This window comes from Mauremys reevesii, linkage group 2, assembly GCF_016161935.1.
Source record: "Mauremys reevesii isolate NIE-2019 linkage group 2, ASM1616193v1, whole genome shotgun sequence".
Lineage (NCBI taxonomy): Eukaryota > Metazoa > Chordata > Testudines > Geoemydidae > Mauremys > Mauremys reevesii.
The window spans coordinates 180,306,512-180,324,973 of NC_052624.1; positions in this window are offsets into that span (position 1 = coordinate 180,306,512).

Sequence of the window (18,462 nt, forward strand, 5' to 3'; positions counted from 1 at the left end):
GGCATTGGCCACCTTCAGAGCCGTCCCTTGGGTAGGGTGAATCGGGGTGACTGCTCTGTGCCCCGTGCTTTGGGGGGCCCTATGGGCTGGTGTGATTGGCCGGTGCGGTCGGTTCTGGAAGAGACGAATCCGTCACTTCTGCCCTGGGCCCCGAACCCCCCTAGGGATGGCCCTGGGCCACCTTGTTGGCCTTCTCTTTATTTTGTTAGTCCTACTGCACTGTGACATTTCCTGTGAATTTCAGAAAGACAGTGCATCCATGCAGACAATGCTGGGTAGTTAATAATGTGTTATGGGAAGTAAAAATATGGGCTGGTTGTCTTCATCCGGTGGATGTGTAAATTTGGCCATGGTGACTGCATGTTTAATATATATTAAGTTCATGATCCCACATAAGGATCCTCTTGCTTGGACCTCTGCACATGTGTGGAGTCCCATTGGAATTTTGCATATGTGGAACACATCTCAGATGTCATAATTTGTTCCCCTTTTGCACTCTACATAGTGACAATGAGTCACACTAGCAGATCCTAGTATTAGATTGAGGACTCAATTTCTATTAAAGGAATTTATAGCATAGACAATAACATTAATGAATTAGGTTTATTTATATATAAGTAATCATAGTGTTAGTTTTACCCATGTTGGAACTGAGTGTTTGAAGATTCTGTCCAAATATTGCACTCACAAATGAAAAATTGGATGTTGTACCTCTGTAAATGGGGTTTCCTTATTTCAGGGTTATAAGCAAAATGTGACTTTTGCATTCACTTTACAGCTCCAGCACAGGTTTAGGGAGCACAGAGAAAGTTTCATCCCTTTACTTAAATGGATTGTTGCTTAATTTGGTTGCAGAAATATGATGGAAAGTGGACACTAGCTTTGAAATTTGTTAGAAATCTGGAGACAGAGAAAATGGTATGTCCTCTGAGACATGCTCCATATATGCAGAATCCATCTGAATAAATGAGCCCCTTATTTAACTGGGAACGTACTGTATATTCCATCTGCAGATTGAATGATTGCTCCATTTCAAGCCTCCTGACTCCCATGGAGCCATCTGGTATGTGCTAGTTTGTATGAATAGGTGAGGATTCCTGCTAATACAACAGCCTTTAAGTAGTCAGAGTTCTGATATGTAGCACTCCCTTTCACATCTGTGTACAAAACCATAACAAAATCCCAACACTTTCTCCATTTTTTTTATTTAAATGAACCTTTTCTCTAGAAAGCCAGTTGGGACTGGAAAAATTAATTAAATTACATCAGAAGAGGTTGAATTATTAATATGTAGGCTAAGAGGAGACTTCATGTTATCTGGTGTTTGTGAATTTTTCACCCACTGTTTGCTTAGAGCCGGGGATGGGGTGGAAAATGCTTTGTGTTGATATTCTTTATGTCGCTTTGAGGCATCTTCATGTAAGGAATCTAATGGGTCTATTTAATGTTTGTGAGTGCTGGAGCGTTGGAACTCAGTGCAGCAATAAGTGCAAGTGAAGGTGGACAGAACAAAAGGAATGGAAAAGGGGGCAGGGAGAGAGGGGGCAACTGGGACTGAAGAGGAAGGCTGGCAGTTTGACAAATTGCTTTAGTATCTAAGAGACCAGTAAGACTTAGTTATTTAGATTGAAGAAAAACAAGCACATTTACTTTTAGCTTTCTGAATAATGGTCTAGTATCAACAATGTGATTTTTAGGATTTCTCCCCAATATTGTTCAGAGAACAGATGCACTTAGACTCATTGTCTGATGATTGGTCTACACTGAAAACTTACATTTGGCATAGCTATGTCTGAAAAATCCACCCTCCTCCTCCCCGCGAGAGACGCAGATAAGCCGACCTAACCTCTGGTGTAGACAGAGCCAGCTCAACGGAAGAATTCTTCAGTTGACCTAGCTGCCCCCTCTTGGGGGAGCTGGATTAACTGTAGTGACGGGAGAACCCCTCCTGTTGCGGTAGTGAGTGTCTACATGGAAGTGATACAGCTTTCCATCTGTATCGGGCACTTGGCTAATCTCTTTACTTCTCTTCTTTTAAGGCTTCTGTGTGGCTGCTGAAAATGATAGCAAACCTTTCCAACAGAAGGATCTTTCATTCAAAAATCATGATGGCTGTAGTTTTTGACACATCCGGACTGAACTGAAGTCACTCGTGAATGCTGCAAAGATTCAGGATTACTAATAATGCAATAAGTATGTTGTTTACTGATGCAGCATCATAGCTAAGCATATTTCTACAGTACATGTCAGCATAATTTCACTTTGTTTTAGCAAAGTGTTGCCCCACAGACATGGATCACTTACACACTGGGAGCTCTGCTCAGACATGTATTGCACAATATAGCATACTGAAAACAGCTGTAAGGAGCTCCCTTTGTCTGCCTGGAGTTCTTCACTTAAGTGCTTGTGGTGCCTGATTAAATTAGTAATCAGAGATATAGTCATGCTATTTTGTGACTCTGAGAGCCTTGATTGTGGATTATATTTACAGACTGCAATTTCTTTCTAAATGAAGCCCTTTGTATTCAAGGACCTTAAGAGTCTTTCAGTCTGAAAAAATCCAGTTTACTTCATAGATCAGCTTTTGCTGTGATGCCAAGATCTCGGTCAGGCAAGCTGTGTGAAATGCTTTTTAGTTTTCACAATAAATATAGCTATGGAAAGTTCATGTTTGGTGTGGCGGTTTTGTTGACCCTTTACTCTGAAAAATTACACCATGTTGGATTGGCTGTTGCACTGAATGTCTTAACCTCATATAGCCTCAAAACAACAGCATTTCTGTTATTGTCAAAACTAGAGAGGGTTGAACAAAAACCACATACATGATAACACCAGACTCTGCGGTGTTCAAAATCCATGTGCAGCTCCAAATTCAGTGGCCTGTCTCTAGTCAAAACAAAAGAACTGGAGAGTTACCCAGTTCAAAGGGCATGTTTAAATTATATATTGCTCATTAATATAATTGGACCTGTGTCACAAGTGATTTCTTTGGTGTGTAATGATGTTTTTCTAACTGCCAGAGCTGGTTGAATACTATTGGTTTGAATATATTGAACAATGCAGAGGTCAGTGGATAGGACATTGAGCTGGGACTAAGGAGACCTGATTGTATTCCAAGTTCTGCCATTCACCTGTTATGTGACCGTGGCCATGCGTAATCTCTGTGTCTCTCTTCTCCTTACATCCATTGCCTGTCTTCTCCAGTTAGACTTAAACTCTTCAGACCACAGACTGTCTTACTGTGTGTTTGTACATGTCAGAGTTCATTACTCACTGCTGGGGCACCTCCTTGGGGATCATCTGGGGATTAGCGCTCCATCAGTCTGATTCCCCCCTCCTTCAGTTGCTTGCCATAAGGTGTCTTTCTCTATGGCAGTGGTCCCCAACCTTTTCATCTGGCGGGCGCCAGACGAAGGACTATAGCGGTGGTCGAGCATCCACTGAAATGCCGCTGAATTTCAGCAGCATTTCGGCGGCAACGCCTCTCGATGACGTTGCTTGTCGGCAGCAAGCAGCGTCATCGAGAGGCGTCACCAGTGAAATGCCACAGAAATTCAGCGGCATTTAGGCAGATGCTCCACCGCCAGCCAGGACATGGGTGCATTTAGATGCCCCCGCGGGTGCCATGGCGCCCACGGGCACCGTGTTGGAGACCCTTGCTCTATGGAGTCAGATTAGTCCCTCCTTGTGACTCCCTCTTCCTGTGTTGGCCCTCCAGTTTTCCCCTTCCAGAGTATCAGAGTCCCACTGGATGAACCATCTTGGGCAGTCTTCCTGTTCACTGCCCAGACTGTGCCACTTCCCCAGTGGCTGGTAAGGGAACCCAGGCCTGCCCACTACTCAGGGGTCCAGCCACAGGACCCTATGACTAGCCACTGTAGTCTCTGAAATCCCAGACCCTGTTGTTGTTTCCCTGGCCTGCTTCCTACCTTTGTTTTCTACTCCAACCTCCCTCTGGGTTACCATTGGAGCTTCCTCTTCAGGAACCCCTGCAGCTATTTATCCTTCTCAGGCTCTTACCTGAGTCTATAGTCCAAGGTAGGACCCCAGGGGTTTACTCTCCCCTAGGACACTTCCTTGTCTCTTACTACTTCCCCTCCTTTCTGGGAAGTGACTGTAGCTTTCCTCCCTGCAGACCCCTTCTCACTCTCCATTTCCTGGTTTTATACCAGCTCAACCTGCCCCTGCCCAGCTGGGCTTCATCATCAGTTAAGACTTTATCAGCCCTGATTCTCCTCCAGGTGCTGCCTGTCACAGGGTTAATTGGCCCTTTTTACTTACTCTGGTCTTGGCCTGTTGAGATAAACACCCCATCACAGTACAGTGTCTAGAAAATGAAGCCCTGTTCAAGGTTACCTCCTCTAGGTACTACTAAACAATAAAATAAATAATAATACTAAATAATACTAAATGTATTGAATATTTTGTCACAAAATATTTTTGATTATCCTCGCTGCTCTAACAACTCCTCAACCATTTTGGAAATGAAATAGTTTAATCCCATTCTGAAATCCCTAGGTTACCATTATTAATGGCCCCAGGGAGTGGATATGACCCACACATTTGTAATAATACTAATTTTTTTATTTGGACAGAATTATAGCTGTCTCATAAGAACCATTATAGCTCTCAGTAATTAACACTCCAGATCAGGGGAAAAACCCCAAACAAACAAAATGTTACCCTCTTTGAAATAGCCAAACACAAATAAACTGGAAATGCACCAGAACCTCAAATGTGGTGAATTTATGGAGGTTTAAGTTCAAATTCCTGTTTGATTGGACCTCCTGGGTGTGTTTGATTTGGGTTCTCTTTGGAATTCACTCTGTTATACATCATGGGCCTGGCAGACTTGCCATACCATAGTCAAACCCTGGATATAGCAAACTACAGTCCCACCTAGATGCTTTCCCACCTAGTTCCTATCTCAGTACCTACACTCTGGCTATGATCCAAATGTACCCTCTTTCTAGACTTTCCCTTTATTGTTTAACTTAAATTCCAACAAATCATAAATCTCAGCCTAGGCTTTCTCCTCAACCTGACTGTTCCTTGAAGGAGATTACTGTCCCTCAGCCTCAGAAGGTAGGTCTATACAGCTGCTGGGAATGAGTCTTGGAGCCTGGATTGATGAACTTGTGCTAGTTGGGCTCAGGCTAGCTTACTAAAAATAGCTGTATTGACATGGCTTTGATGCTTAGGCTGGAGTTTGGGCTCTGAAGCCCACCCCCTCCTTAGGCCTCAGAGCCCAAGCACCAGCCCAAGCCAGAACACTGATATTGCTATTTTTAGCACACTAGTGTGAGCCCCGCTACCTCAGATCTGTTGATCAAGATGCAAGACTCGCTCCCAGCAGCTGTGTGGACATACCCAGTGAGGCTCAAATCCTCTTCTATTCCTTGGTTGTAGTTAATGGGACCCACCTGGTTTGGCTGCTAGAATGAATCAGCAGAATAGCCTGGCATCTGTGTGCTGTCCTCTAGCACTTCACATCTTGCAATAACAGGGACTGAAGAATTGTTTTAAAGTGGCAATGTATATTAATGGTCTTTATTACTTTCACAAGGACCACTCTTCTCATTTTTGTTCATTTGTTTTTTTGAGGGGAGTTTATTACCACAACAATAGAAGTGTTATGATGGCTTATGTGACACAAATAAAGCAAGACTAAACCTGTGACTGTAAAAGTTAAAAGGACTGTATTTGCTTGGTATTTGTTAATGTTATTTTTGCCTAAGGATAGCAGCTGCTTTTCTTTTCTTTTTTAGCAGATGGAGTTATTTCTCATGTAGTATTACAGTAATGACCAACATGACACAGAAGGAAAATTCTGCGACAATATGTTAGGTAAGATGTTATTGACAGCTCCACTTGGTTGTAATTTGTAATTACATTCTTGTTCTATTCTTTTTTTCCCCACCTCCCAAATGCTCTGTCTTTTCTACTTTGTAGAACCAGATTTTACACTGAATGAAAAAACTTAATTTTAAGGATTTTAAATAAAACAGTTGGAGGCTAAAAATGATTAACAGAATCTACGTATAATCTTAAATTAAAATGAATTGCATTTTAAAATGATCTAGTTAAAAATCAGTGCCCCTTTCACTTATCTGTCAAGAGTTCAGGATTTTTGATTTCCCCTGTAAGTGTGGATGACTTGGGTATCACAAATGTAGGAGATATCCTATTTGGATAAGGGAGTCCAGCAGAGATACTGGAAGCTAGACTGACCAAGGAGACTAGAACATGAAAACTCAGAATGCCAAGGAGCCACATAACTAGAATAAATGCTTAATTAGAAGTAGATCAGTCATGGATTTATTATAGAGCTTGTTTTTCTTGGAATAAACTGAGCACATTAGTTAAAACTGACTTTTTTTTTTGGTCAGTTCATCTCATTCTTTCTCACCTGGCTCCACTGAAAAATTCACAATCAATTCCTCTGACAACTCTAGGAATTCACATGCGCATAAACCTTCACAAGGTTGCTTCTGCTCTTGTGGAGCTCTAATTTCATTGTTGTTGGAATAAGTGATAGGAAGATATAAAAGAGAGTTGCAGGACTATTTTTGTTGCAAGTATCTCTGATTTTGGGCTCTGATTGGATGTTGTTAGTATGAGACAGAGAGGAGACCTTAGCTCAGCAAGCCTTTTATTCAAACTTACTTCAATGGGTAGATCAATGTGTGCGGTAGCAGTGTGTCTGAATATAGTACAAAACAATAGTGACCTGAAAAAAAGCCAAGAATCATGCTTCTAGGGAGTGGAAAGAAACTGCAGGAGGCCATGTAGCTGATTCAAAGACACATAGGTCTCCTAGGATAGGATCCTTTAAAATTTGTGGATATCATAGAATCCACAAGTCTGGGGACCAGACTGGCTGCTGCTTCAATGAATGGAGGTGTGAGGGACAAATGCCACCATCCTCTCATGCAGAGTCGACTTATTTTAGGGGGTTCGTTCTATGGTAGCCAGCACAGAATACTACTATACTGACTCTCACCAGACCCTTCAGAGGAGGAGTCGTCCCTGAGAAAAATCTGCTTCGACCTGTCTGTTACACATACTTTTGTGTATGCTATCCACTCTTACAGTATGTCTACTGTATTTGCATAAAAGTAAAACTTTTGCAGATGAATATCCGAAAAGGGTGAATTGAATAAAAGTTCCACAAGAAAATGAAAAAATATAATGGCTATCAAAGGGGCTGGAAGAAAAAATCCCATTAATCTGTCTGAGCTAATTTATATCAGTCTTTTTATTTACTTATATAAGACAGAATCTTGGTAAATGAATACCAGATAAATGTGAAAAGGATGTACTTTATATCAAAGATGTGCTTTAAAAAAAGTTTCAGTTCATTTAAATGGGTAACTTAGCATAATACTACTAATAATAATTAATAAATTGTACTCCTTTGTGCTACCTTCCACCTCCCTTATCTCCCCTCATCTTGGACAAGCTTAATCAAATATATTTTTGCAGGATTTGGGTCCCATCAGAAGTACAGGTTGCCTTCCTTTTATGAGTTTCCTCTCTGCTTTCCACAGAGGCTGTCTCTGCAGTGAACCAAAATGACTTTTTTTTATTGACAAGTTCCACATCAAAAATGCACAACAGCAGAGCTTGTTACATTGGTTCTAAATTGTTAATCCACAAGCTGGGAACCCCACCAGGACTCCCAGCCTGAACCCAGACCTCTCCACTCTTCGTCTTCTTTCTACTTCGACCATTTAAAAGAAATAATAAACTTACCATCTTTATAGAGGGCTTTGCATTTTAAAAGTGCTGTGCAAACTTTAACGAGTCCTAACAAGATTCCCGAAGAAGAGCTCTGTGTAGCTTGAAAGTTTGTCTCTTTCAGTAACAGAAGTTGGTCCAATAAAAGATATTACCTCACCGACCTTGTCTTTCTAGCACTGTTAACATCCCTGAGAGGCAATTTAGCAAATAATATGGTCCTGGGGAAAATGAAGAGAGAGGTTAAGAATGTGTCTAAGGCCACACGTTTAATAGGTGGCAGAGTTGAGATTAGAACAAAAGTAGGGCTGTCAAACGATTAAAAAAGTAATTGTGCAACTAATCACACTGTTAAACAGAATACCATTTATTTAAATATTTTTGGATATTTTCTACATTTTCAAATATATTGATTTCAGTTACAACACAGAATACAAAGTGTTCAGTGCTCACTTTATATTTATTTTTGATTACAAGTACTTGCACTGCAAAAACACAAAAGAAATAGTATTTTTCAATTCACTGAATACACGTACTATAGTGCAATCTCTTCATCATGAAAGTTGAATTTACAAATGTGGAATTATGTACAAAAAACTTGCATTCAAAAATAAAACAATGTAAAATTTTATATCCTGCAAGTCCACTCAGTCCTGCTTCTTGTTCAGCCAATCACTCAGACAAACATGTTTGTTTACATTTGCAGGAGATAATGCTGCCTGCTTCTTGTTTACAATATCACCTGGAAGTGAGAACAGGCGTTCTCATGGCACTGTTGTAGCCGGCGTTGCAAGATATTTATGTGCCAGATGCACTAAAAATTCATATGTCCCTTCATGCTTTGACCACCATTCCAAGGGACATGTGTCCATGCTGATGATGGGTTGTGCTCGATAACAGTCCAAAGCAGTGCAGACCGACGCATGTTCATTTTCATTATCTGAGTCAGATGCCACCAGCAGAAGGTTGATTTTCTTTTCTGGTAGTTCGAGTTCTGTAGTTTCTGCATTGGAGTGTTGCTCTTTTAAGACTCCTGAAAGCATGCTCCGCACCTCATCCCTCTGAGATTTTGGAAGGCACTTCAGATTCTTAAACCGTGGGTCGAGTGCTGTAGCTATCGTTAGAAATCTCACATTGGTACCTTCTTTGTGTTTTGTAAAATCTGCAGTGAAAGTGTTCTTAAAATGAACAACATGCTGAGTAATCGTCCGAAACTGCTATAACATGAAATATATGGCAGAATGTGGGTAAAACAGAACAGGGGACATATTATTCTCACCCAAGGAGTTCAGTCACAAATTTAATTAACACATTATTTTTTTAATGAGAGTCATCAGCATGGAAGCATGTCCTCTGGAATGGTGGCTGAAGTATGAAGGCACATATGAATGTTTAGCATATCTGGCATGTAAATACCTTGCAATGCCAGCTACAAAAGTGCCATGCAAATGCCTGTTCTCACTTTCTCGTGGCATTATAAACAAGAAGAGGGCAGCATTATCTCTTGTAAATGTAAACAAACTTGTTTATCTTAGTGATTGGTTGAACAAGAAGTAGAACTCAGTGGACTTGTAGGCTCTGAAGTTTTACATTATTTTGCTTTTGAGCACAGTTATGTAACAAAAGAATCTACATTTGTAAATTGCACTTTCACGACAAAGAGATTGCACTACAGTATTTGAATGAGGTGAATTGAAAAATACTACTTATTTTGTTTATCATTTTTTCAGTGCAAATATTTGTAATAAAAATAATATATACTTTGACTTCAGTCACAACACAGAATGCAGTGTTTATGAAAATGTAGAAAAACATCCAAAATATTTAATAAATTCCAATTGGTATTCTATTGTTCAACAGTGTGATTAAAACCGCATTTAATCGCGATTAACTTTTTTCACTTAATTGCGTGAGTTAACTGCGATTAATCGACAGCCCTAAACAAATGAGTTTTTGGCTCCTAGCCCAAGACGCTGAATGGTCCAAAGGAAAGAGCCCAAAGCTGGGATTCAAGAGCTAAGCCCACCTCTACCACTGACTTGCTTTGTGGCCTTGCACAAATCACTGAAGGTAACATTTGGAACCCTTGGATCTAAAATTAAGCATGTAAGTGGCTTGATTTTCAAACGTGTTGATCCAGAACATTTATTTAATTGCTTAAATACAGAATTAAGTTCCTATTTTTAGGCATCAAAGTTTAAAAGTGTTGGCCTTAACCTCCCTGCTTCAGTTTCCCCATCTGTAAAAGGGAGATATTAAGACTTACATATTTCTCACCAGGGTATCATTTAGTTAATTATTTGTTTATTTACAGTAATACTATGTGCCATGTGTTTCCCAAACATTCAAGAAGGGTACTGGGGTACTGTCTGCTCGGAAGAGCTCCAAAATCTAAGAAAAGGTAGACAGAAATTAGTGGAAAGGGAACAAACGTTAGGCAATTTATATACAAGTCAACTTGACTCACTATGAACAGCATGGCAGAAGTGGGTTTTTAAGAGGAATTTATGTGTGGGCATGGTAGGGGTTATCAACACACTTTTGGCTGGGAAGAGCGTGGAGGATAGCAGGTAGGTGAAATCACAGAATACCAAGTTCAGAAACAGCATGATACAGAACTGCAGGGGATATAGTCTATTGTACCTCTAGGATGACATGTGGAGTTTATGCACATCGTAATTTTGACCTTCAACGCACATTTCTGACTAGCTTTCATGGTCCACCTGCATTTGCTTTTGAGATTTGTAGAACAGAGAATTCTATTGTTGGAGGCTGATCCTTAAGAAATAGTTCCCAGGTAGCATATCAAATTAGTTTTCAGGCTTGCTACTAACAGCCCTTCACTTACAGTCTTTTTACATGCAGTATAAGTTGCAGAGCATAGAATTTTCTTGATAATTGGAGGGAAAACGTCCCTACGAGAGACATTTCTCTTTACAATCCAAATGCAGTGCACAGTGTGTGCTGTGTCCTGCAGGAAGATATTAAATGGGGCTGTTTTAATCTCTGTACCAGATTTACCTTTCATTTCTGGAACTGGTGGGACCTGTGGTGGTGTTTTTCAGGAGCTTGGGTGGAATATAGAGAGATTAGAGTGCTTCTGTATTCAGTATTAACTGCCTTTTAAAATTTTCTGAGTGAAGGGCTACCAGCCTGCTGCTCAGTGACTAATAAATTTGATTCATCCTCACTCCCCACAGGGCTATCCTCGTTCTTACTAATGTTTGACATTTTACATTTTAATTAAGCTCACCCTCCAAGCAGCTAACCACTAAGAGAATGACAGATTTTCTTACTGCAACAAGATAGAAGCAAAAGGGCAGTTCACCAAATATACATCTGATGGTAACACCCACTAATGCTCTACACGACCACCTAAAGAGTGTGTGTATGATAGAGAGGAAGAAGCGACACCCTTTGAAATATCCAAGCTAGATGAGTTCCTGCTGCTCCTGGCTCCACAACAAGATCAGTCAATATTTATATCACAGTAGGAGCCAGAATCCCAGTGAGGATCCAGGGGGCCATTGTGCTAGGTGCTGTGCAAACACAGATGAAGTCACAGTTCCAGCCACGAAAAGCAAAGTCTAAGAAGGTAAGTTGCATATAAAAGGTGGGAAAGAAGAGGAATGTAAATAAATATACAGTGAAAGTGTGTGACAACTGACCCCCTACATCTGCTCAAGCTGTTATTAAATGGTTGATTTTGTGTAGGCATCACTGCAGAGGTGTGCCTTGAGCAGCCATTTGAAGGAGGTCTTGCAGATCAGGGAAGGTGTTCCATGTGTAAGGACAGCACTGAAGAATGTGTGAAGATGTCTGTGTGACAAGAAATGTGGCAAGCTGGCATCCCTGGCAAAGCGGAGGAGGTGGTGGGTGGCAGACCAGGGAACAGACTAGAGTAGACAACTAGAGTTGTTGTCAAGTGCCTTGGTGGTGAAAACTAAAAGCTTAAACTTGATGTGGTGGAACAAGGGGAGATAATGGAGTCAATGCATTAGAGCGGTGCGGGACAGCAGAGTATGCTGGCTCCTGCCTGTTGTTTGGACCTGTAGGGGCTGATGATGAAGTCACAGTAATCAGGAAGGGAGATAACTCAGCCATGGATAAAGATTTTGACTACCTGGACAGAAAGAAATAGATCTTAGCAACATTGTGAAGGAAGATTTGGATACAGCCTGGAAGTGTGGGGCAGGAGAGAGGAGGAGTTGAAGATGACACCCAAGTTACAGAGCTTGGTGACAGAAGGATGGTAATGCTGTCAATAGTGACAGAGGATGCAGGGTGTAGAGAGAACTTAGGAGGGCTAGCAGTGGAAAGCAGAGGGAGCATAGCAATGTATCTGGCACCAGGAGTTCAGCTGGTAGTTGAAAATGAGCATATGAGATAGGAGAGAGAGAGATACTCACAGTGAAAGGGAGAGAGAAATTCCGTACTCACCATACATTCCTTCTCCTCTTGTTTGGAAGAAAAGTCAGAGAAACATGGAAGATTCACTGGAGTGATCAAACTGCAAAGTGAGTGAGCTACAGTTCAGCATCCCCAAATAAGCAATTACGTAGGACTAACAGTTCACCTATAGCTTCAAAGGCAGTTCATTGTTACCAGTCCTGGCAGATTCAACTTGTTACAGACAGCCACCCTTCCCTTCTGTGGAGCATGAGGAAAACATCACACAACTATCACATGCTGGAAAGTAGAGATGTGGTGATGGATTCCACAGGAACCCCAATATAGCCCAAAATAATAGTATTTGGTTACCTCCCCCCCTAAAAAAAGTAGATTCTGAATTTTTTTTTTGGTATCTTATTTTTGGAGGGTATTTTGGTATCTTATTTTTGAATGCTCATTACTATGCATCAGCAGCTTTTCAGAGCCAGAAATAGGCGACGTGGAATCAGGTCTTTTCTTAGTGTAATTGGTTTATTTACAACATGTTCACAAGTCCTGTTTCCTTGAACAGAGGTAGTAACAGCCATCACACAGGCCTATTGCAGAAATTTTGGGATAGACACAAGAAGCAGCTTTTTTGCCTCTGTTTCTCACCAGGGTCTTGCACCAAATCTTGTAGCCAAAATCACTGCTTAACACACAGCCCCTGAATTGTACACTTAGGAAAGGCCTAGTCCAGCATTGTTCCTGTGGGGGCCACGTGGCTGCCCCAAATAAGTCTGGGCATCAAATTTCCTTTTGCAATACAAAGGAACCTCAGCTCTATAACAGACAGACAAAGAGCACGAGTTAACCCAGGCACTCTTTAATGAGGGCCTGGCTGTGGTTACTGCATGGTAACATGAACTCTTACTATGGGGATTTCCATCCTGGATGCTCATAGAATCATATGGTTAGAAGGGACCACAAGGGTCATGTAGTCTAACCCGCTGTCAAGATGCAGGATTTATGTTTATATATAAATAAATCCAATAAACATTCTTTACCCGGTGAGGCACAGACATTCTACCACCAGTATCACCTATTAGACTGGTATCTACACTACCCTTCCTCCGTATGTCCATTCTCCTACCCATGGCTGTATCCTTTCCTACTTCGTTTTCTTCCCTCTCAATGTTAAAATCCGGCATGGAGATTACCTGTACACCTCCCAACCATCTCCCCCAAATTCCTAGTTTAAAGCTCTCTTAATAATTTGTGCCAGCCTCCATCCTAGAAGTCTGTTTCCTGCCCTACTCAGGTGAAGTCCATCCCGAGAGAACAGTCCTCTGTCCATGAATGCCTCCCAGTGGCCGTACATCCCAAAGCCCTCCTTATAGCACCACTGCCTGAGCCATCTGTTGAGCATCATAATCTTGTCACACCTTTGTTGCCCTTCTCTAGGAACAGGCAGAATCCCACTGAAGATCACCTGAGCCTTGAATTCCTTAAGTATCTTCCCCAGCCTTGCATAGCCTCCCTTGAATTGTGGGCACCAGAACTGGAAACAGTATTCCAGCAGCAGTTTCACCAGTGCCAAATACAGAGGTAAAATAACCTTTCTACTGATACTTGAGATTCCCCTCTTTGTGCATCCCAAAGAAGACCTTAAAAGAATGGCACTGAAACCTTGGCTGTGCTACTACTTTTAAGGGGTTTGATAGGAGAATGAAGGCATTTTGTTAACTAACACCAGGAGAGGAATCCACTAATAATTTTGCCTGGTTTTGTTTAGTGTACATGTGCAGGGGGGTTGTCGTGGATGTGTGAATGTTATTTTTTTTGTCCCTACCCTGGTGTGGCATGTTCTTGGGCTAAATCCTGCTCTCCTTATTCATACACGTATTATTCATACACGGAGTCTGACTGAGTGAGCGGGAGCTAGCCCCTCATGTTTTCTTCCTTCTTTTAAAGGGAGTTTAAGCTGAATTATTGATTTAAAAATAGTTTACAAGCAATATAATTTACAGGAAAATGGGAGATCAAGAAAAAATAATAAGGTGCATAGGTGTGAAGGGAAAATCAGTCGTACGTATTTAAATGATAGTTAAGAACTCAGTCATATGCTAAAAGAAAAGAGATAAACATGTAGATGACTAAACCAATATGTGTGCAAAGAAATAACAATCTACAATGAATTAAAAATGCAAATATTGGGGACTAAATTGCTTTAACTACTCAATACATTTTGTTTAAGTGCCTAAATGCCTTCAGGTATGAGTGTTAAAATAGAAAAATTATTCTGATGGCTTTTTGGGGGGCAGATAAGTGGAATTCTATGAAGTCTCCTGTGCCCTAATTCGGTTCCTTGTGGTTAAATGTGATGGGCCAAATTTATCCCTGGTCTGCTATATTTACTGCTGGAAGCACTCACGGCATATTAAAGATATATATAAAGAAGCACTGAAATCCAAACTGACACTCATTTTCCAGCTACAAAGGAAGGAAATAAAATGGAATATGATCTCTCAGGTCAGTTCAGTTTTTGGTGGGAGGAAATGGTTGCTTAGTCATGTTGGGCCTGGTCTACACTGGGTGGGGGGATCGATCTAAGATACGCAACTTCAGCCAAGAGAATAGCATAGCTGCAGTTGACGTGTCTTAGATCGACTTACCTCCCATCCTCATGGCACAGGATCGACGGCCGCAGCTCCCCCGTTGACCCCACTTCCGCCTCTCGCCCTGGTGGAATTCTGGAGTCGACGGGGAGCGTGTTTGGGGATCGATCGCTACCCACTGATCTGGCAGGTAGCGTGGACGTACCCTTAGTCTATTGATTCTGAAACAACAAAGCATGAACTCTACAGTGGCAAAATATATTTATGTGTGGTGAATCACTGGCAATATTTAGCCTGGTCTTTGTTGCTACTCAGTTTTCTCTTACAGATTTCACCCCCATTAGCTCATTGATCACCCTTGCCCCTGTAACTGCTAATGCCAGGATCTCTCTTCACCAGTCACAATGTGGTGATATCTGTCCCGTAAGGCAACTATCATTCATGTTCTGTAGTATTTGTGGCAGGATATACTGTAAGGGCCTAATCCCAAGACAAGTGAAGTCAGTGGTAGTCTTTCCATTGACTTCATTAGGCACTGGATTGAACACTAGAAAAGGACACCATGATCCTGCCTGAACTGCACCAACCTTAGGGGAGTCACTGCCTAAGAGGCGCCTCATGAATCCTCACCTTCCATATAACTGTTCCACCGCTGCTAATGCCAGAGCTGACTTGGGCAATACTTCTGTGAGGATATCTGCGGCTTTGCTGTGGCATTGGTACTACCAGTGATTAAAGTCGAATGGGCAGATTCTGTGGGTTTTTTTCACATGTTTGTGATCCATCTCCCACTGGCTCCAGTGCGCTGGGCCATTAATGAAGAAGCTGCCTGACTGCAGTAGAATGCAACAAACACCAACTGAAGGAAACGGGAGAAAACTTCCTTGGCCTTTTTTATTTCCTCTGTGTTGAACTAATTTTTGTCCAGATTTTATATCTCAACTATACAAAGCTGATAGTCGCATCTTTAATTGGACAGTCTTATTTCTTTTGCAGTCATGGGTGTGACTGGCATTTGGCATACACATTGGCCAATTTGTTGCCCTTTGCCATATTATATTCAGAATCTCCTGTGATAGACCTGCCACTGCATACAATCTGATTGCTAACACAACAGGTGCAGTGTCTGATATAGAACAAAAAGAATCATCCAGTTGCAGCATGAAATGTTGCCCAAAGGAAATTAAAAACTGTATGCAGCAGTGTGTATGGCACAGCGGTGTGTATGGTATGCTTGCTAACACTCATGCTTGTCATTATTCTTAAGTAGGAATATAAGAGAACTATTTGAATACTTAACATATTTGAAAATAGAGTTGAATCCAGTGCTTTTTATCCTTTTCGTCTTCATGTTTTGGCTGAATTTGATGTCGTTTGGGGAGCAGAATTTGGCAGCTACTGGCTGCATGTCTAAAAACCTTAATTTGTAAATTAGAAAAAGTGGAGGGAGGGATAGCTCAGTAGTTTGAGCGTTGGCCTGCTTAAACCCACAGTTGTGAGTTTAATCCTCGAGGGTTCCATGTAGGGAACTGGGGTAAAAGTCTGTCTGGGGATTGGTCCTGCTTGGAGGAGAGGTTTGGACTAAATGACCTCCTGACGTCCCTTCTAACCCTAAGATTCTATGATAAGTACCTGTTTGCAAGCAGTTATTCAATTTGCATGTGCAGTGAGTTCACTTACAATACTGATCATGCAGTTTAAAGGCTTAATCCTGCAGGCTGCTAAATTTTGCTGATAGAAATGGAAAGAGCCAGAGCTCTAGAGCTCAGCACAGTGTTTGCTCAGCACCTGTGGAAACAGCTTCTTCATGCTACATACATGCTTCTTCATGCTATGCACAGGCAAATAGCGGGGGAAGTGACTGTGGTATAGGGACGAATACAGGACACTGAACTTAGACTTGTTGAATATGGTGAGAAAGAAAGTGGACATGATGGGGTGGATACAGGAAGAGGCTAGTGTACTGAAGTTGTGACATGAGACTGCTGGTTAGAGACTGGTCTTTATTTCCCAGACCCAGACACATGACATGGATCAGAGTTACAAAAGTTTATGTCCCTCCTCCATAGAGTTATAACGTTAGTTACTGACTCTGGTGGCTACTATAAGAGATTTAGTAAATGAATATGAGATCTGAAGCAGCCATTTTAATGATTCTCAGTTTTTTTATTGCCATCCAGCAGAAGTGGTTCATTTGAGTATGCTTAAGAGCTACACTTATCAGAAACTAAGGGCAGGGGCCAGTCAATGGGTACGTCTACACTACGGGATTATTCCGAATTTACATAAACCGGTTTAACAAAACAGATTGTATAAAATCGAGTGTGCGCGGCCACACTAAACACATTAAATCGGTGGTGTGCGTCCACGGTCCGAGGCTAGCGTAGATTTCTGGAGCATTGCACTGTGGGTAGCTATTCCGTAGCTATCCCATAGTTCCCGCAGCCTCCCTCCCCCCTTTGAATTTCCGGGTTGAGATCCCAGTGCCTGATGCGGCAAAAATCATTGTCGCGGGTGGTTCTGGGTAAATGTCGTCAGTCACTCCTTCCGCTGGGAAAGCAACGGCAGACAAGCATTTCATGCCTTTTTTTCCCTGGATTGCCCTGGAAGATGCCATAGCATGGCAATCATGGAGCCTGTTTCGCCTTTTGTGACTGTCACCGTATGTGTACTAGATGCCGCTCACAGAGGCGATTCAGCAGTGGCACACAGCTGCATGCTTTTGCTTTTGCATGATAGCAGAGATGGTTATCAGCCATATTGTACCATCTACCATACCATAAATTGGTAATAAGATGGGCATGGCTACCAGTCCTTTTGCATTGTTCCATTTGCTGCTGTCATAAGTGCCCCTGGCTGCTCTTAGCCAGGGGCGCAAAAGCCAAAATTGGGAATGACTCCCTGAGTCAATCCCTCCTTTTTGGTATCTAAAAATAGAACCAGTCCTGCCTAGAATATGGGCAAGTGTACTAGAGAACCACTGTATCAGAGAACCAGAGAGCACAGCTGCTCTGTGTCAGATCCTGCATAGATTATGAGCTGTATGCTATTCACAGGGGGTGCTCCTGCAACAACACCACCTGTTCATTCCATTCTTCCCCAGCCTTCCTGGGCTACCATAGCATTGTCCCCCCACTTGTGTGATGAAGTAATAAAGAATGCAGGAATACTTGTTAGTGAGAAATGAGTGGAAGGCAGCCTCCAGTTGCTATGATAGTCCACATAGGACATTAAGGAGTGTGGAGGAGAGGAGCCCAGCATCCTGCTGCTAGTCCAGGGGCAATTGAATCTTTTCTTTACACATGAAGGGTGGGGGCTGATGAAGCTCAGCCCCCTGTTGCTATGATGATGATGGTTATCAGCCATATTGTACCATCTACCAGGAAAAATTAGGGCCAGGCGCCCTTGATCGACCTGACCGATGCTAGTACGCATGGTTACCAGGCCTTTTGCACTGCCCCATGTGCCAATAGGCTGATGATGACAATGGATATCAGTCTTATTGTACCATCAGCCACCCATGGTGGGGGGGGGAGCAAGGATGTTGGTGTTGAGTGCTGCACCATCGCGTCTATCTGCAGCATTCAGTAAAGATAGGGTGACATGTAAAAGAGTCAAGACAGGATTGTTTTCCCTTTCACTTCTGGGGGTGGGTGGGGGGTGTGTGTAAATTGCCTAGCTATGCCCTGACCCACTGCGGACACTGTTTTTGACCCTAGAAGCATTTGGAGCT